Below are 19656 nucleotides of genomic sequence, written 5' to 3' on the forward strand. Positions count from 1 at the left end.
TGTTAGAATCTACTTACATCAAGTTCTATGAAGTATCCCATGGCCATATGTATTGAGAATTTCACGGAATCTACAGATTAATTTTGTAGAAGTATCATCTTTCACATTTTAACCCTTCCTTTCCAGAAGCTTGCTATTATTTTCTATTTTTCACATATATATATATGTACTCAAACACACATAGATACACATAGATCTTCTTGTATGACGTGTAACAATAATTTTTGTATATACTTTCATGTGGATCGTTTTATGAAAGATTATTCTGTTCATTTATTTTGCTAAAGGTAATTTCTGAAATTAGGTCTCCTGTCTTGCTGATGTACAGAAATGTAATAAACTCTGTTATTAATGCTAAACAAAATCATGTTAGATCCTACACTGTTTTTTTGTGTAGGCAGTTATACTTTCTTCAATACTTATAATGTTGAGCAAAATCTTTGATAAGAATAAATGGTGAGCATATTTTTCTTTTCCTTGATTTTAAGAGAAAAGTCTATTATTTCACCACTATGTATAATGAGTGGTTTTGGTAGATAATTTTAATCTGGTTAAGACAGTTCTGCCACACCCCTTCTTTTAAGTTGAGTGAGGAATTTTCAACTGGTTTATTTGCATCTACTGACACTCTTCCATGGTTTTCTCCTTTTGTTACTTAATTTGGTGAATTATATTTAAAATTTTTTTCTAAAGTTAATTTACATTGATTTCTGGGATTAATTCAGTCAACATGTACTCTTTGAAAATTCCCTATATAATAAGGTCCTGGTGTAGGTAATGGGCTTACCCAGTTAACAAAAGACATACCTTGATGAATCTCACTGTAGTTATAGGGAAAGACTACAAATAAATTTTTAAAACTGAATAAGCAGTATGCCATAAGTACAGTGGAGAAAAAACACCACAAAAAATTAACTTGTTCACAACACATTATATCACATATATTTTTTTGTCTTTTTTCTTTCTTTCTTTTATTTTTTGGCCAATATTTTGTTTAAGATACCTGTGATCTCATGCATGTGTTTGGCCTACCATCTTTCCTTTCTCGTGGTATCTTTGGTTTGGATAACAAAATTTTATGAGCATCATAAAATGAGTTAGGGAGCATTCCCTCATTTAAATTTATTGCTGTGTTGTATTAGCGTGTCTAAATGGCATATCAACAACTTACCATGTTTTCTCCAATCAAGTATTAAATAAAATTCTCCCAAATATATTCAAATGCAGAATGTGCACAATAATGCTTTTTTCTTTATGACTTACGTTAGAGATTGTAATAATTGAGTGATATTAAGCATTTCTTAATGCAATATAATTTATTCCATTGCATCTGTTCTTATTTTCATCATTTGAGTTTGTATATCAATGTATAAAACAATGTGAAATATTTTCTGGTATCAATGTTTGTATTCTGCATAAAATTCTACCAGAATGTTATCAAATTTGGTTGTGATTCCTGCCAAATGAAGAATATTCCCACATTCACATTATTTCTGGAATGATCATCTCAGTGCTAGATAAGGCCTTGCCAAGAACAGGATTATGTAGATTATATATTCAAAAACAGCATTTTCTCACATTTTCATAAAATTTTTGTTATACAGAAAGACATTTATATTTTTAAGAATCATATTTCAATTCAGAATACTTACATCTATTGATGATATGAATTTTCTTTATTCATGTTACAATCAGTGTGTGACAAAACTGGTACTCTCTGGACTCACTCAAATTTTATAATCAAGTAATTTCCATCCCTAAAACAAATTTAATAAAGTGAAAAAAAAATTCAAGGCAGAAGTAACTGGGATCCAATCAGTTTTTTACCATATGCCAAAAAAAGTGTTAAATATTTTTAAAAATTTTCTATATATACCATCTTTTAGATAATTAAAAGATTGTAATCTAAGTGATGATTCTTAACAAAAGTGACCGATTTAATATTTATATTTCAAATTTCAGGCCATCTTATCTAAATCAGAAACAGCGTATTTCTTTTCACTAAAACAAAGTCCATGAGATAGTCAAATGAAGTCTTTAGGGATAGTCTTGTTTTTCCTGAAACTCAACCATTATGATTGACATGGAGGTAGAGATTATAGTTATTTTCTGCTCTATCAGTAAAGTATCTTTTGCTATATAATGGCCAATTCAGTAGCCCTAAAGTCATTTCCTATTTTCTGGCATTTTTGCCTATTTTCTCAAAAATTATATTCACTTATCTAAATAATTGTATTTTCTTTTCATCTCTAATGGCTTTCTATTTTTTCCTGATAATTCTTTGAAAATGTATTTTACTAACCAGTGGATGAAATATTATGTTAGTATTATAACATAATATTTTAAAGACTTAAAATATCATCTACATCACTGAAAAGTTGTTATAGAAATTAAATTTTTAGTCATGAAATTTCTGTTTCATCAAATAAATAACTGCTATAATATAATTAGTGGATCATTATGTATTAATCTCTAATTTATTAGTACATTCTATTTTGCGACTTGTTAATTGCACATGAAAATTAGGTATCACTTGCCAATTCATATTACAACAAAAGTAATTACAATTTAAATCAGGAGCTTGGCAATATCATTTCAGCACAATAAACAAACATTAGACCATATGACGACAATGTGAAACACCATAGAGAGCCAATATATTATACAAATAGATATTTTTAGATACTCGCATCCATAGGAACATCAACCAGAGAATTATTTAAAATTTTAAATTACTTTTTAAAAAAATTTTTAACGTTTATTTTTGAGACAGAGAGAGACAAAGCATGAACGGGGGAGGGTCAGAGAGAGGGAGACACAGACTCTGAAACAGGCTCCAGACTCTGAACTGTCAGCACAGAGCCCGACGCGGGGCTCGAACTCACGCACCGCGAGATCATGACCTGAGCCGAAGTCGGCCACTTAACCAACTGAGCCACCCAGGCGCCCCAAATTATTTTTATTTTAAATATTCTTAAAACATGGTAGGGTTGGACAGCATTTACATTATTTAACTCATGCCTCCTTTGTAAATAGAAGCAAAACGAAATGTACTATCCCCATAGAGTAAGGCATTTTATTTTAATCTAAGAGTCCTAAAGTACTGATTTATTAGAATATTCAATCTCCCAGAAAATATTTACAATAAATGTGCAAATTATCCATCTTCGGATTTACAAAATCATAAAATAACAGAAATAATTTTCAAACTAATGAAGACACCTATTTTGTGACTAGTGCATCTGCCATGCAGCACCCATACGCAGCCTGCCATGAATACCCTGCCATGATGTCTTCTATTCTGTGATTGGTTCATAGAACGTCTCTACTCGCATCTATACCATTTCAGGAAAGCAGCCAGTGGTTGTTTTTCAACTTTTCCAAATATATCTTCAGCATTGTTAATTTTTGTATAGTTTCGCCACCCCTTCTGAACACATAAAGCTCAAAAATAATCTGTTTTGTTAACTTAAGAAGGAGGTAGTCTGTTTGGTTTTAATAGCAGAATCATGGCACTTTAAAACAAATGATCCCAGAGCCAAAAATCTCGGAATTATGTGGCATCATATGGCTCACCAATTCAATGCCATAACTTTACATAAAGTTTCATTTACTGGCAGATGGCTGTTAATGTTGCAGATGTGTTTCTACATGCAATAGAGTGCACTGGTACAGAGAACAAGCATTGTAATATCCTCCCTGTTGGCCAAACTTAGAGCTATTTTTTTTTTTTCGTAGACAAAGACAAAATTATTTGATCAAGTGAGCCCTAAGTAATCCTGCTGGGTAAGAGCCTGAAGTTACCATGAAAAGGAAATCAGATTGTCAATGGGGGTGAGGAAAGGGAATAAAACTGCTGATGTTGGGCTGGAGGGTATATCTCATAGCTTCTTCCACCTTCATTTTCTAATTTTACTAACATGTCCTTCATAAGCAAGAGTATGTCATTCAGTTGTGGGATTGGCATATAAAACATGAGGTTTATTTTCATCAATTAGAGGAGCAAAATCTAATGTGAACAAACAGCAGCAACAACAAAAGATGGCAAAAGATGAACCAGCTTTATGTTATAGAATAGAAGGCTGATGCACCATGCTAATATCAAGCAAAATGGACTTTAAGATAAATACATTACTGGAGATAAAAATTTCAAGTCAGTGAGAAGTTATAATATTTTTAATTTAACCTATTAAATAATCTTAAAAATGTCAACCAAATTTTGGAATGTACAGGTTAGGAAATTTGCCTAATTGGCATGAGATATTTAAAAAGATATTTATTGATAATTCATAGGACAAAAGACTACATATTTTAAGAATATGGAAGTTGTGAACAATAAAATTAGAAGTTCAGTTTAATGCATATATGGACAACCATGTTCCCACAAAAGGGAGCATCCATAGTCTTCAGAGCATAAATGCAACATTTATAAAAGTTGCTATTATTGTAAGTCACAAAACTTTAGTACAATTGAAATAATTAGAATCATGTAGAGTATATTTGCTATAATATACTGCTGTTGAATTAGAAGTCAGTAACAAAAATAGGTCTGAATAATCCATATATTATAAAAGAATACTGAAAATTGAAAATACATATGAAAATTCTTCCTACAAACATGTGTGACACAATTCAAATGGAACTTAGAGAAAAAATTGTGACATTTCCGTGCTTATAGTAGAAAGTATATATTTGTCAGCTAAGGCTGCCATGATGAAGCACCACAGACTAGGTGGCTTACACAACAGAAATTTGCTTTCTCACAGTTCCAGAGACTAAAAATCCAAGTCCAAGGTATCAGCAGGTATGGTTTCTCCTGAAGCCTCTTTACTTGGCTTGCAGATGGCCACATTCTTCTTGTGTTCTCACATGATCTTTCCTCCCTAGATGCATACCCCTGGTGTCTTTTCTGTGTCCAAATTTCCTCTTCTTATCAGGACATCATTCAGGTTGGATTAAGTCCCACCCCACTGGTCTTGTTTTAACTTAATCACCACTTTAAAGGCCCCATTTTAATAGTCATGTTTTGAGGTACTGGGGGGCGGGGGTGTTAGGTTTCAACATATATAAATAAGCCTAATACAAGAAGAAAGTCTATTAGTTAATGAGTAATGTGTCAAACATAAGTAATTACAAAACAATCAATACTGTTGCCAAAACAAGCAGAAATAAGAGACAATAAAGAACAGAAAATCAATAGAATATAAAACCAGAGATACATGAGAAAAAAATTTTTTTAAAGATGAAAGACAATTTTTTTTACCTTTACTAAAAAATAGAAATAAATAAACAAACATTTGGCATAATTGTTCAAAAATACAGATGGCATAAATAATATTTGGAATGGAAAAAGAGGAACATAAGCTCTAAGGACCATTTTCCATCTAGGAACTTCAGTAAAAATATATTTTACTAATTATTACTAGGAAACTATCTCAGCATTTTAGTGAATCTCTGCCTTAATTTGATAACTAAGTTAGATGTTCCTACTAGTTTATTCCTCAAGGATATCAGTTATCATATTATATTGTAATTTTCTATCCATCCCCAGTTTGAGTTACACCATCAGAGATGAGAACAGAAATAATGATATTAGACCAGATGGACCTAATAAATATAGTCTGAACGTTCTATCCCAGAACAATGAATTACACATTCTTTTCAAGTGGACATGGACTATTCTCTAGGATGGATCACATGTTAAGCCACAAATTAAATCTCAATAAATTAAAAAAAAAAAAAAAGACCGAAATCCTATCATGCACTTTTTCTGCCCACAACAGTATGGAACTAGAAAAAAATCACAAGAAAAAATCTGGAAAGAACACAAATATATGGAAGGTAAATAACATGCAACAAGACAATGAGTGGGTCAACTGAGAAATCAAAGAGGAAATCAAAAATATGTGGAGACAAGTGAAAATGAATACACAATGGTCCAAAATCTTTGGGATGCAGCAAAAGCTGTTCCAAGAGGGAATTTTATAGCAATACAGGCCTACCTCAAGAAACAAGAACAATCTCAAATAAACAACCTAAACTTACACCCAAAGGAAATATAAAAGGAGAAAAAACAAAGTCCAATGCCAGCAGAAGGAAGGAAATAATAAAAATCAGAGCAGAAATGAATGACATAGAGACTAAAAGAACAACAGAACAGATCAATCAGATCAATAAGACCAGGAGCTGGTCTCTGAAGAAAAAAAAAATGATAAACCTTCAGCTAGACTCACCACAAAAAAAAAAGAGAGAGGACACAAATACATAAAATCAGAAATGAAAAAGAAGAAATAACGATACCACAGAAATACAAAAGATTATGAGAGAATGTTATTATAAATTATATGCCAACAACTTGGACAACCTAGAAGAATAGACAAATTCCTAAAATCATATAGCCTTCCAAAACTGAGTCAAAAATAAATACAAAGTTTGAGCCGACCAATTACAAGGTAATGAAATTGAATCAGTCGTCAAAAATTCCCAACAAACTATCCAGGAGCAGATGTCTTCACAGGTAAATTTATCAAACATTAAAAAAAGAGTTAATACCTATTTCCAAACTATTCCAAAAATTGAAGAGAAAGGAAAGCTTCCAAATTTAGTCTAGAAGACCAGAATTACCCTGATACCACATACAACCAGATAAAAACACCACACACACACACACACACACACAAAGAAAACCAGAGGCCCGTATCTCTGATGGATATAGATGTAAAAATCTTCAATAAAATATTAGCAAACCAAACCCAACAAAACATTAAAAAATCATTCACCACCGGGCGCCTGGGTGGCTCAGTCAGTTAAGTGTCTGACTTCAGCTCGGGTAATGATCTCACTGTTCATGGGTTCAAGCTCTGCATCGGGCTCTGTGCTGACAGCTCAGAGCCTGAAGTCTGCTTCGGATTCTGTGTGTGTCTCTCTCTTCCTACCCCTCCCCCGCTCATGCTCTGTCTCTCTCTGTCTCAAAAATAAAATAAACATCTTAATAAATAAATAAATAAATAAACAAACAAACAAACAAACAAACATTCACCACGATGAAGTGAAATTTATTCCAGGGATGTAAGCGTGGTTCAATATCCACAAATCAATCAACTCTAATAAAAGAAAGAATAAAAACCATATGATCATCTCAACAGATGAAGAAAAAAAGACATTTGACAAAGTATGACATTCATTTGTAATGCAAACTCTCAACAAAGTAGCTTTAAAGGGAATATATTTCAGCATATAAAGGCCAAATAGGAAAAACCCACAGCTTATGTCGTACTCAATGATGAAAAACTAAGAGCTTTCCGTTAAGATTAGGAACAAGACAAGGATGTCTACTCTCACCACTTTTATTCAACATAGTACTGAAAATCTTCACCAGAAAAATTAGTTAAGAAAAAGAAATAAGAGGCACCCAGGTTGGTGAGGAAGAATTGAAACTTTCATTATTTACAGATGACATGATACTACATATTGAAACCCTAAGACTCCACCAAAAAAACCTAATAGAACTGATAAATGAATTCAGTAAGTCATAGGATACAAAGCTAATATACAGAAATCTGTTGCGTTTCTACACACTAATAATGAAGTAGAAGAAAGAGAAATTGAGAAAAATCCCATTTACAATCGCACCAAAAATAATAAAATACCTAGGAATAAACTTAACTAAGGAGGTGAAAGATCTGTACTTGGAAAACTATAAAATATGGATAAAAGAAATTAAAGATGTCACAAACAAATGAAAAGATATTTCATACTCACGGAACCAATATTGTTAACCAATATTGTTAACCAATATTGTAAAAATGGCCACCATACTATCCAAAGCTACCCACAGATTCAATGCCATCCCTATCAAAATAACATTTTTTTCACAGAACTAGAACAAATAATCCTAAAATTTGTATGCTACCACAAAAGACCCTAAATAGCCAAAGCAATACTGGAAAAGAAGAAAAAAGCTTGAAGTATCACAATCCCAGCTTTCAAGATATACTACAAAGCTGTAGTAATCAAAACAATATGGTACTGGCACAAAAATAGACACACAAATCAATGAAATCCAGCAATAAACCCACACTTGTATGATTAATTAATCTATGACACAGGGGGAAAGGACTGTCTCTTCAACATATAGTACCTGGAAAACTGAATAGCTACATGCAAAATAATGAAACTAGATGACTTTCTTACACCATACACAAAAATAAAACTACTAGAAGAAAACATATATACTCACAAAGGCAAAATTAAACTACTGGGACTACATTAAAATAAAAGGATTTGCACCATCAAAAAAAAATGACAAGGCAACCTACTGAATGAAAGAAGATATTTGTAAATAATATATCCAAAAAAGGGTTAATATCTAAAATATTTTAAGAACTTACATAATTGAACAACAAAAAATCTAATTAAAAATGGGCAGAGGACCTAAAAAGACATTTTTCCAAAGAAATACAAATGGGCAACAGACACATGAAAAGATGTTCAACATTAGAAATCACCAGGGAAATGCAAATAGAAAACACAATGAGCTATCACTGCATACCTGTCAGAAAGCCTAGAATCGAAAGAATAACAAGTATTGGTGAGGATGTGGAGAAAAAGGAACCCTCAGGTACTGTTAGAAGGAATGAAAATTGTTACAGTCGCTGTGGAAAACTGGTATGAAGGTTCCTCAAAAAAGTAAAAATAGAATTACTACAATTGTCCAGTAATTCCACTACTGGGTATCTGCCCAAACAAAACAAAAACTCTATTCAAAAAAGATACATGCATCCCTATGTTTATACAGCATTATTTACAATAGCCAAGATATGGAGGTAACTTAAGTGTCCATCCATAGAAGAATGAAGAAGATGTTATATATAATATATACAATATATTACATATATATTTTATATACAATGTATATATAATATATATAATGATTCAAGGCAGTTGAAAGGAATCTAGTCTACCATATTCCTACTCCACAATTTCATATGCATCTCCCCTCACACTCTCTGGCTTTGTTCTATTAAAAGAGATAGTTCAACAAGGTGGTCCTTCCAGTTTTCTCAAGGTCTTATTACTGTTATTTCCTTTCTTATCTCAATCATGATTTTCTCCATTTGTATTGATTCATTCCCGGTGGCATATAAACATGCTCTAAGATTTACCATTCAAAAATAAACAACACTGACAAAGCTGTGTATATAGCCTTCAATTCCGTTATATCTCCTGTCCCTTTTTCACTGAAACCTTTTAAAGCATTACCTATTATCACTACTTGACTTCTTGTCCTTCCTGTTTTTCCTCTTCCTGATACAACAAGGTTTCCATTTCAAACACACTGAAAAGGTACTATTTGAGATACTCAGTAACCTACATGCTTCCATGTCTAAAAGCTAATTCTTTTTACTCATTTCCTCTTTCCTCTCAATGGCATCTACTTTCTACTTCTTTAACCACATTTCTTGTATTTAGGAAAAATCTTAACTTCTATTTTTCTCTTAATTTACTTTTTTTAAAGCGTCCTTTGCTAGTGCCTGCTCTTTTGTTTCACTTTTAACTGTTGGAATACAATCATATATTGGATGGAATGTTATTTTATAATAATAAAATATTATAAATGGCCCTCTCTTCCCATATTTTATACACCAATGAAAGAAATAATAACAGCAGGGCAACCTTAGCAGTTAGATAGTGTAGAGTTAGATAGACATTTCCAAGTTCTCTACAATACTCAATCTATATTCCAGTGGTTCCCAAATGTTATTTTTAGCCATATTCCACTGAGGATCATATATCCTACTGTATACTTACCATCTCTATTGAAAAATCATTTTCTCAAAATTAACATTGCCAAAACTCTGCCCCAAATCAGGTAAGTCCCTCTATCACAGTAAATGTCAACATATAACATAGCTAATTAATTCAATGAACTAGGGTTCAAGTTTGATTTTCCCCTCTCTTTTTGTTTTTGTTTTTATGGTTGAATCCAGTCTGTCAAAGAGTTCAGCTCCACTGGATCGATGTCAAAAATGTATTCTGAATTGTTCCACATCTTTCCATCTCTTTTGTCCTAAATCTTCCCCAAACTCATCATCTCTAGCCTGGACTACTTAAATCACCTCAGAACTTTTAAAATCACCTTTAACTCCTGTATAATCTATTCCATACAGACCTTCCAGGTTAATTTCTCTCTTTTTTTTTTGGAACATAAATTATGCTACACTATTTCCCTATTCATATCTCTCAATTGCTTCCAATTATGTATAGAATAAAATTTAAGCCTCTTAAATGGCCCATGAAGACTTTATGTGAGGGATCTCTGGCCTTGTTTTTTGTCTTTCTCCAATTTTCCTAATCATCATCTTCACACAATGTAGCCACATGGGCCTTTCCTTTTAGCCAAACACACCCAATTTCTTCCTGCTTAGGTCCTAGATATTCTTAGCTGGGAAGATGCTTCCTCATGTCTTTGCTAGCCCGGCTCCTTTTCCCATTCAAGCGTGAGCTGTAGTGTAGGTGCTTCTTACAGTTCTTTGCTTACCATCTGCACAACCAACCTCTTTCCTCACTCTGACTACCACAGCCCTCTGCTTTTTAAAATTTTCTAATAGTTAACCACTACCTTGTATCATCTTATTTACAATTCTCAATATTTTTGAAATAAGTATTCTTATTGTCTTTATACAGATGATAAATCATGGTTCATATTAAATCAATTGTCTAAATTCAACAACATTTACGGAGCAGTGCTATCTGTTCTCCAAAACATGATCATTGCAATTTGCCATACTGACACCCCATATTAGATTTCTCACACACACACACACACACACACACACACACACACACACGTACGTGTGTGCTTCACACAAATAGTTCTCTTTTTACTTCATTTCAACTATATTTAGGCCTGCCTACTAGGAAAATATTAGGCAATGTAGCTCTATGTCTTTTTAAATAACACAAGTACTCAGTCCTTGTTCAGGATATGGCAAGTGATTGTGATTGCCAGATACCAATCTTTCAGACTAATCTAGGTAACTCTCAAGTGCTTGGGTTGAATCATTAAACCCACCTAATCTGACTGGAGTTGAGTTTGAAAGTTGAAACACAGACCAAATTCCTCATAGTAACGTTTACATTCCTTTAAACTGTCTTGTGTGTGATCACCCAGACAACTGAGTACTCCATTAGTTGAAAACCGCATGTATATGTATATTGATAAAATTGAGAGGTGGGGGTAAGAAGATAAAGGAGTGTAAAGAATTTGAAAGCCCACAACAATTTAACAAACAATAAGTCCTTAACCAGAAACATATGGTTTCTCACGCCATGTGTAAAACATTAAAAGGAGAAAGAATAAAATAAGAGAAAAAAATGATAGTGGGTATTGTGTTACAATGCAAAATTATATATATATATATATATATATATATATATATATATATATATGTTTTACTTTGAGAAGAGCTTTTAGCATAAATAAAAGCTGTTTTTGAAGTAAATTTACTAATTAGTAACTGTGTTTATTTCTGGCTGTATTGGTATTAAACACATTGTAAAATATTCACAGTTGACCACACAGATCACTTATCAGATTCAGCTCCTGTGTTCCACAAATTACAAAAATACTTTGGTGCTTCATATAGCTTAAAAGGGTAGCTGTCCAATAAACTTTATTTCTTTTAAAAGAAATAAGTTTAATTCACTTTAAAGGTAGGGAAGTTTGGTGTGTGTGTGTGTGCGCGTGTGCGTGCCTGTTCCTTCCTGTTGCCTTAATCAACAGTCATCTGTCTCTAAGGGAAAATCCCCTAAAGATTTCTTTTCATAACTACCATGAGATAATGTGGCAGGCAGCTTTCTAAAATGGTTCACAATGATTCATGTCATCTATTATTCATGTCCCTGTCTAATTCCCTCCTCTTAAGTGCAAGCTGGACCTACATAGTGACTTGCTTTCAACAAACTGAATATGGCAAATGTGATTGGATATAACTTCCAAGATAAGGCTATAAAAGCCAGTGACTTCTGTTGCTAGCAATCTCTCTTTTGCTTGTATTCTCTCTGCTTGTTCACTCTGATGAAGCAAGCTATCATATGGAAAAGTCTATGTGGCAAGGAACTGAGAGTGACCTCTGGACAATAGCCATGAAGAAACTTAGGCTCTCATGCCAACAGTCTAAAAGGAACTGAATTCTACCAACAAACAGGTAAATCAGCTTAGTAGTAGATCCTTCCCCAGTTGACCCAGCAGGTGAAACTCAACCTAAGATGTCACCTTGACTGTAGACTTGTGAGAGGTCCAAAAGCAATGAACCAGCCAAATTGTGCCTGATCCCTGGACCACAAGAATTGTGAAATAATAAATGTGTGCTTTTTAAAACCAATATGTTTTGGGGTAAATTGTTATGCAGCAACAGATAATAGATAGAAAACATAGTTAGAATTCAAATAATTTGACTCCACCATTTCCCTGGTCAGTCATATCCAACATCGTTTTTTGTATTCTACCCTCTCAAGATCTATTTCAACCTATCCAACCATCCTATTTTTTCCCTTCCAACCCCCATCCACATTTGCTTGAAATATTTCAATATTTCAATATTCCCTGAGTTATTCCCACCTCCAGGCTGGTGCATTCCATTTCAGACTCTATATGATAGCATGTCCATAACTAACATTGACAAGTTTTCTGGAAGGAACATTTCCTTTATCAAATAATGTAGGTAAGGTTGGGTGCTTTACATTCCTTTGGAGAGTCATAAGTGAAGCTATGATATTGTCATGTAACTTTATTCAATAGAATTTCTCAAATTTATTTGACTATAAGACTTCTCTCTCTCTCTCTCCCCTCCTCTCTCATTTTAAAAATCATTGCTAACATTTCATGGAATCAATTTTGACCCCCAAAAAGAAGGAAAAAAATCTCTTTGGCAAATAGTGCTCCAAACTTCTAAGAGAATATTATTTTTCTAAAATGCACATTAAATCATGTCACTTGACTTGCTTACCATACATTTTGTCAACTTCAGGTTGCTTACTGAATAAAATTTAAAAAAAAACATTCAATTGAAGTCATCTATGACCTGATTTAAAGTCTCAGGTCTTTTTATTAGTTATTTATCTGACTGACTGATCCACTCTGCTCCTCTTACCCTCACTGTTGCTTTACTAAACTCCAGGTAGTTTGCTAACCCTTCTTTTGGTCTGGAGGTTGGTAGTCTCCATTCATATTTCTTTATGAAAGAAGAGTAAAAAATCTTTTTCATATGCCCACCTCTATTCCTTCAAGGGCCTGATAAACTATAACTAATTTTTCTATCCACTTCAAGTGTCATTTAATATGAAGTAGTTACACAGCTTGAGATCTATGGGAAATTTGTTTCATCTCTGAGCATGTTATTCAAAACTAACACTTTTGTTACAAATATTTATAAAAGTTAAGGTATATTTCCTTTCAATGTCCTTGTATTGCTGATGTTGGAATCATTTCAGGTTCTCATTACAGTGATAAAATCTCTCCTCTCCTCTCCTCTCCTCTCCTCTCCTCTCCTCTCCCCTCTTCTCCCCTCATCTCTTTTCCCTCATTTCTACTATACCCTGCTCACAAGAATACTATCATTTTATATGTAATTATTTGTTTTTTAAATGCTTGTTTGTTTGTTTGTTTATAGAGACTGAGCACAAGAACAGGAGGGGAAGAGAGAGAGGGAGACACAGAATCTGAAGCAGGCTCCAGCTGTCAGCACAGAGCCCAACATGGGGCCTGAACTCGTGAAGGGTCAGATCATGACCTGAGCTGAAGTTGGACACGTAACTAACTGAGCCACCCAGGTGTCTCTATTATATGTAATTCTTTGTACCTTTCTACCTTTGACAGATAATAACTGCCTTGAAGTCACAAAATGAGACATTCATTTTTGTACACTCAGTGTCGTGATTGATGCTTGAATAATACAACACTCATTCATGCACTCCCTTGTTTGTCCGGTAAACTTTACTTTCTAATTAAAAATCTTCTTGGTTTGGCAAAAACCTCTTTGATCTTGCCTGCAGCAACTTCTTACTCAACACGTCTCCAGAGACAAGGGAAACAAAAGCAAAAATGAACTACTGGGGCCTCATCAAAATAAAAAGCTTCTGCACGGTCAAGGAAACAATCAGCAAAACTAAAAGGCAACTGACGGAATGGGAGAAGATATTTGCAGATGACATATCAGATAAAGGGCTAGCATCCCAAAATCTATAAAGAACTTATCAAACTTAACACCCAAAAAACAAATAATCCAGTGAAGAAATTGGCAAAAGACATGAATAGATACTTCTCCAAGGAAGACATCCAGATGGCCAACTGACACATGAAAAAATGCTCCACATCACTCATCATCAGGGAAATACAAATCAAAACCACAATGAGATACCACCTCACACCTGTCAGAATGGCTAAAATTAACAACTCAGACAACAACAGATGTTGGCGAGGATGCAGAGAAAGAGGAACACTTTTGCATTGTTGGTGGCAATGCAAGCTGGTGCAGCCACTCTGGAAAACAGTATGGAGGTTCCTCAAAAAACTAAAAATAGAACTACCCTATGACCCAGCAATTGCCTACTAGGCATTTATCCACGGGATACAGGTGTGCTGTTTCAAAGGGACACATGCACCCCCATGTTTCTAGCAGCACTAGCAACAATGGCCAAAGTATGGAAATAGCCCAAATGTCCATCGATGGATGAATGGATAAAGAAAATGTGGCATATATATACATACAATAGAGTGTTGCTCAGCAATCAAAAAGAATGAAATCTTGCCATTTGCAACTACATGGATGGAACTGGAGGGTATTATGCTAAGTGAAATTAGTCAGAGAAAGAAAAAATCAAATGACTTCACTCATACGAGGACTTTAAGAGACAAAACAGATGAACATAAGGGAAGGGAAACAAAAATAATATAAAAACAGGGAGGGGGACAAAACAGAAGAGACTCATAGATATGGAGAACAAACTGAGGGTTGCTGGAGGGGGGGTGGGCTAAATGGGTAAAGGGAATTAAGGAATCTACTCCTGAAATCATTGTTTCATTATAGGGTAACTAATTTGGATGTAGATTTTAAAAACTAAAAAATAAAATTAAAAAAGTATCTTCTTGGTTTGGGGGCACCTGGGACACAGTTCATTAAGCATCCATTTCAGCTCAGGTCATGTTCTCAGGGTGAACTTGAGGTGAGGTCCAGACCCCAATTAGAGCGCTGTGCTGATAGAGCAGAGCCTGCTTAGGATTCTCTCTCCCTCTTCCTCTGCCCTTCCCCCACTCATGTTCACTCTCTGTCTCTCTCTCTCTCAAAATAAATAAATAAACTTTGAAAAAAAATCTTCTCGGTTTTATCTTCCTCAAGTATACTTTTTTCAGTGGTTTCTTATTATTTTATTTCTATCTAGTGCATTCTACTTCCATATCTTATGAGTGGATGCATGGATTGTTATTTGTTAATAGTTCCTTAGTTCCCTACTATCTGTTTGGTCTTCCCTGTTGTTATTCTCAGAGTTTTCCAATAACATCTGAACTTGGTGATCTACTCAGTTTTTTAGGAAAATACAAATGAAAATCTCTGCAATCTTTTTATTTCAGAAAATTTACAGAAATGTCATATATTCATTGCTTGAGTTTTACTAGCAAAGCACAATGAATAAATGTGAATCAAAGAAGATTATCTAAGTTATGTCTTGCTAATCAGTGACTTTCATGTGTAATTTTTCACAAGTAAATTTTTTATCCAGTTTATGGGTACAGATTGGCAAAAATAATAATATTGCCTAGGTCCTAAATATGAAAATATACCTTTAAAATAGAATTTGATAAAAATGATTTGTCTGAATATGGATAAATACCTAAAAATAAATATTTAAGTATTTGATAAATACCTAAATATGTACATAGGATATTTATAGCTGTGATGGCATAATATTCATACTTATAAAACTGGTAGAATTTTTACTGTTTCACTGTATCACAGATAAATAAAATAATAAAATAAAATAAGGTAAAATAAAATAAAATATTTCAATCATGCTATGTACAAAGTTGATATTGTGTCATATTATAAGACATAATATCATACACTTATATTAAATTCATTTTATTATTTAAGCCTCGTTATACACCCAATGATTAAGCAAAATTTCATTTGGTTTCATTTTTTAACTATATAATTTTTGAACTATACAACTTTTCTGTAATCAGGAATAAATTAGGGCATAATTACAATCAGGAATAAAAATTCTTTCATTATTATGCTATTTCCATTCACATTTTACTGTGGCAAAATATGCTGGGAAATGTTTCCAGGACAGAATTGAGCTTTCTAAATGGTGAGTTTAATATCTTTTCTGCCATTTTCTGGATTTAAGCTGAATTGTTTTCAGTTGTATTAAGCTATTATTATCCAACTGATAACAGTAATGTCCACAGCATACTGTATCAAATGCTTTGCACCTGAAAACTCTTCTCTGATATAAATTAATAAAATTGTGTTTCAATAACCATATCAAAGAAACATGATCTAATAGGGCTTGGTGAATATCTGTCATTTACGTCTTACCATCACAGATTTCCCCTTTCATAATAACATCCCACATTTTTACCAAACTTCTCCCTTCTGCAACCACACTCTTATTCTCCTGCAGCTGCCCATCACAATATTCTAGTGGCATAAGTTTGGACAGATGACTCAGGCCAATTATAAAACCCCATCCTTTGAGTATCAAGAACTGACAAAAAGATGGTTATGTAACACAAGCAGGCCAATCTCAGTCTTGCTTTGGAATTTTCCTTATTGAAGATGACAGAGAGGCTCCTTTATTTCATCTGGAATGAGACTTTCAGGTAATTATGTCAACTCTTTAGAGAAGGCTGATATAATTAGGCCAGTTCATCAGCAGAATGGGAGAAGAGATGCGGAGGTGGGATTACATATAACTAATATCATGTGGTTCACTGGATCTCGTCATACATACCTGGGGCCAGATATAACCATATCCTTTCCAAATTTAAGTTAAAACACTCTCTACATTTTGAACAAAATGCAATTTATTTTGCTTCCCAAGAATTATACATTCATTCCTAAGAAGCAATTCTCATTTGCTTCCAGATGAAAAGATAAAACTCTTGCTAAAAATTCTGAACTGCCTGGATAAAGTGATTTTTTAAACAAGTTTCTAGGCTACAGAAAAAACTTAAACAGAAACAAAATAACAATAGAATAACTCTATCCATCTGTAACACTGGACTTTATAAAATGGCAGAATAACATTAAAATACTACTGAGATACAATGACCATATGTAAGAATTCTATTACCAACTAATACATTCATCTGTTCAGGATGAGAAAATGTAACACAGTCTAAAAGTTATTATATCATTCACTTAATCTATTTGAGGAAAATGCTAAAATATATAGTAAGCTAACAGAAACCTCTGTTTTATAGGAAAATGAAGAGTACAGAAAATAGTGCAAACAATAGACTTGAAAACAAATATAGTTAAAAATTTATGAGTAAACACAGTGTCTGGTAATGTGTAGCATAAGTGTTAAATATGAATGGAATAGGATAAGGAGTGCAAACAGAAACCCATATAATAATCTTATTGGCAGTAAAATAGTCCAAATTTGGAGGGGCATTAGGGGAAAAGAGTATGTCTCTGCTATGAAGAGTGTTATGTCAAAGTTGCTTTAGCCATTACAGACATATTTAGAGTTAGCCCTAATCATCCATATCATAAAGCCATAGGAAAAGTAGAAGATGTAGTGATGAAATCTACTTGTCTTCATGAGCACAATATTAGTTTAATCATAATAAGCATGCCATTTAACAGTTCTCTCATATGTAAAATGTGAAAAATGTTTGATTTGACTCATAGGTTGTTATAAAGATTAAACACAGTAATATGTGTAAATTGATTAACAAATCTCAGGCATAGCATCTATTACACAAGTGTTAACTACTGGTAATTTAAAATTCCTCGGGAAAATCTATATTTTCCTCATTTTACAAGGCCAGTATTATCCTGATACCAAAACCAGAGCAGAGTGCCAAAAGAAGAGAAAATCACAGGTCAATATCCCTGATAAGTATAGATAAAAAAATCATCAACAAAATATTAGAAAACCAAATTCGACAATAAAAGGATCATACACCATGATCAAGTGGGGTTTATTCCAGGAATACAAAACCTGTTCCACATCCACAAATCAGTCAATATGATCTACCCCACTTCAAAATGAAGAATAAAAATCATATGATCATCTCAATAAATGAAGAAAAGACATTTGACAAAACTCAACATCCATATATGATAAAACTCTCAAAACGAGTTTATACAAGAAATGTACCTCAACATAATAAAGGCTTTTTATGACAACCTCATAGTTAGGATCATACTCAATGGTGAAAAGTTGAAAGCTATTCCTCTAAAATCAGGAGTAAGACAAGGATGCCCACTCTCACAACTTTTATTCAGTATAGTATTGGAAGTGATAGAGTAATTAGGCAAAAAAAATAAATAAGAAGCATCCAAACTGGAAGGGAAGAAGTAAAACTGTCACTGTCTGCAGATTACATGATATTACATACAGAAAATATATGTAGATTCTACATATGTAAATATAGAAAATACAGAAAGATTCTAAAAAAATTGATAGAAATAATAAATGAGTCCTGTAATGTTGCTGAACACAAAATTAATACACAAAAAATCTGTTGTATTACTACACGCTAATCACAAACCTTCAGAAAGAGAAATTAAGAAAACAATCTCATTTAAAACTTGCATCAAAAAGAATAAAATTCCTAGGGATAAATTAACCAAGGATGTGCAAGAACTGTATAATGAAAACTATAAGATATTAAGGAAAGAAATTGAAGAAGACAAAAATGAATGGAAAGATACTCTGTGTTCATGGATTGGAAAAATTAATATTGTTAATATGTCCATAGTACCAAAAGCACTTTACAACTTCAAAGAAATACCTGCCAAAATTTCAATGACATTTTTCATAGAAATGGAACAAATAATCCTAAAAGTTGCAAAATAGAACAAAATAGCTAAAACAGTCTTGAGAAAGAAGAACAAACCAGGAGTGATCACACTCCCTGATTGCAAAGCAACAGTAATTAAAACAGTATGGTATTGGCAAAAAAAAAAAAAAAAAATGAGACACATAGATCAGTAGAACAGAATAGAGAGCCCAGAAAATAAAACTGTGCATATAAACGTCAATTAATTTACAACCAAGGAGCCAAGAATATACAGTGGAAAAGGATAGTCTTCTCAATAAATGGTGTTGGGAAAACTGGAAAGACACAAGCAAAAGAATGAAACTGGAACACCATCTTACACCATACACAAAAAGAAACTCAAAATGATTAAAGACTTGAACTAAAGACCTGAAAGCATGAAACTCCCAGAATAAAACATAGGCAGTAAACTCTCTGACATAGATCATGGCAACAGTTTTTGAGATGTGATACCAAAAGTAAAAGCAACAAAAGTAAAAAATTAATAAGTGGGACTACATCAAAGTAAAAAGCTTCTAGACAGTAAAGGAATCATCAACAAAATAAAAAGGAAATCTATGGAATAGGAGAAAATATAT

Source organism: Panthera onca, chromosome B3 (genome assembly GCF_046562875.1).
Source record: "Panthera onca isolate mPanOnc1 chromosome B3, mPanOnc1 haplotype 2, whole genome shotgun sequence".
NCBI lineage: Eukaryota > Metazoa > Chordata > Mammalia > Carnivora > Felidae > Panthera > Panthera onca.